Genomic DNA, 2,785 nt, shown 5'->3' on the forward strand with positions numbered 1-2,785 from the left:
CCAGCGCAGCCCCAGAGAGCAGCTCCATGGCCAGCGCAGCTCCAGAGGGCTCCACGGCGGCTCCAGCCGGGCGGTGCTGGCTCAGCCGGGGCCGATGGGCGCAGCCCTTGCCCCGCTGCTGCTCTGGAGCGCCCGCGTCTCTCCGCAGCAGCTGCAGCACGAGGGGCTCCTCTTGGAGGGCTCAGTCTGGCCTGCAACACCTGGGGCTCTGCGGGTGCTGGGAGATGCCGTGCAGATACAACCTGCCCTTGCCTCCTGCCCCTTGCCTGGGGACAGGACAGCTCCTGTGGGGATTGTCCGAAGTGCCGCCAGGGCTCTCGGGCTCCCCGCCCTGACCCGGGGACACGCGTGTCCAGAGGCAGCTGTGTGTGCTGACCCTCTGCTGCTGTGGCAGGGCATTGCTGGGCAGCCTCCTGCTGTAAGCTCTTAGCAGCTTAAAATGCATTTTTCTGAGCGAGTGCTGAGCAGCTGTGCTGAGCGCGGCGTGTCCGGTGGAGCGTGGCATGAATGAAGGGGCTGTGCAGCGGCGTGTGGCCAGAGCGCATCTGCCGGCCACAGTGCCTCCTTTGTGTGCCCCGGAGGGCCGGCCCCTGCTGCACTCCCTGCCCCGCTCCCGGCTTTCTTCCTGGGCTAGCACCAGCTTATTATGGGGATCAAAGATCAGAGTATTTACTGCCTGTGAACTTTGCCTCTCTTCGTGCACCCATGCCTGTGTGATGTGAACCACACTGTGGAGGCTCAAGTCTTGGTCTTACCACTGTCCCTGTCTGCCCGGGTCCCCGGCCAGGCTCCTGGGTGGCAGTGAAGGATTTACCTCCAGGAGCTGCTGGCATCTCTGCTTTGTGCTGGCACAGGGCTTGCTGATGGTGCACATGGTGGGGGTTCCCACCAGGGTGGCATCGTCCCCACGACCAGTCGATGGTTGCAGCTTAAGTAACTATTATCTTGCAGTGGTATTTTTCCCCTTATCATGGCTCTTGCCCTTGGTGCTGTGTGTGTCTGCAGGGACCCCGCCACCTCCTGGCTCAGAGGCAGCAGGCTGATGGACGTGGTGTTGCCCTATGAGGATGGCACAAAACTGCAGGATCAGCTGTGAGCTCACCACCAACGTGTCAGCAAGGCCATCAGTTTCAAGGCTTCATCTGGTTCCTGTAGAAACTGGAAGTTGCTCCTGCCTGGCACGAGTGCCAGCAGCCAGCCATGCAGCCTAGGGAGCAGTGCAGTGGGGATGGGTGGGAGCACGGTATGGCTGTGGTGCTGCCACTGCCTTTCTACATGCCTTGTAGATCCCACTGCTTCCTCACTCTGCTCCTGCTTCTTATGGGGGCTGTGCAGAGCTCCATACTCTGCTTTTGCTCCTCTTGCTAAAAATCACCACTAGAGAAGCCTGAAAACCTGAAAAAGTGTCCATGGGGCAATGAGTCTCATCTTCTGACCCCAGGAGTCTTGGGCTTCTCCCCCACTCCTGGCAACACAGGCTGTCCTGCTGTGGACGTGTAGGAAGAGGGATCACTTGGTGGGCTCGTGTTTCCAAGGGAGGTGCTGATTCCATGAGTGCCGGAGCAGCTCCTCTCTTTCCCAGCAACAATCGGCAGCCTGGGAGCTGGTGCGACCCTCTGCCGCACCTGCCCGCCCCTTGCGGCTCTCCGGAAGGATGACCGCAGCCCTCTGCAGACTACCTCATCCCTGGAGCAGGGGCCAAGTGTCAGCCACGGCACAGATCCAGCGCAGCCCAGGGGACACCTGTGCTGCCACCCTCCTCTGTGCCCTGCACCGGGGCCCAAACGTGGCTCGGGGCTGGCGCTGCCTGGGGGGGAAGAAGGTGCCCCAAAGAATCCCTGCTGAGGATTAGCCCGTTGTAGCATTGGCAGCCGAGCAGCTCTGCTGAGCCAGAGCCCATCCCTGGCCAAGCCGGCAGCAGGGGCCGCTTCCCGCTGGCCGGGCGCTGCTGCCGGGTTTGTTCATCCTGGCAGGGACTCGCCGGTGCTCCCGGCCAGGGCCAGCAAGGGGAGCTGCAGGCTGGGCCCCTTGGCCTCCTTTCCTCTGCTGCGTGAGCATGGCACGGATATTTAAGGAGAATGTGATAACACCATGCTCCTGTGTTCTCACCCCCTTCCTACCTACCTGCCTACCTGCTGAGATCCTGGCTCCTGTGGGACCTGCTGGACAGGTGCAATGGGATGGCATATGCTCCCTCTGTGCTGAGGAGCTGAACAGCTGCCTCCACCAGCACGGGATGCCTGCACTGTGCTGTGGTGCTGCTCGGATGGGTGTGCAAGGCTTGTGCCCCAGCACTGCCCCATGGCTGTGAGAGCGTGAGCCACTGCAGCCTTGTGCCCTCTGGAGAGGAAAGGGCTGAACCTTCCCCAGCACTGTGCAGCTCCTTAGTGACTGCAGGGACTGAGGGTCACCATAGCGTGGCTGTCCAGGCTGCCTGGGCCCCGAGGATGGGGCTTCCAGGAGGTGCTCGCTGGCCTTTCTCCAGAGAGGGGCCTGTGCTTGCAGGCAGAAGTTGGGTTTGGTCTGTGGGTCCCCATGGCATCGCCTGCCCCTCATCAGGTGGGAACCAGCACGCTCAGACACGGGAGATGCAGGACCCGCTGCTGGCTGGGGAGTTCCCAGAGCTGGGGAGAGGGCATGTCCCACAGCCTGTGTCTGCAAGGAATGGGGAGGGGAAGGGCCAGAGCTGCTGTCCCCAGCCCGATCTGCCTCCTGGCAGGCCCCCGCAGTCCATCTGCAGTCCCACACACTGTGCGGGGGCGGGCTGGGGCACAGCGGGGATGCC

This window comes from Geospiza fortis, unplaced genomic scaffold (assembly GCF_000277835.1).
Source record: "Geospiza fortis unplaced genomic scaffold, GeoFor_1.0 scaffold408, whole genome shotgun sequence".
Lineage (NCBI taxonomy): Eukaryota > Metazoa > Chordata > Aves > Passeriformes > Thraupidae > Geospiza > Geospiza fortis.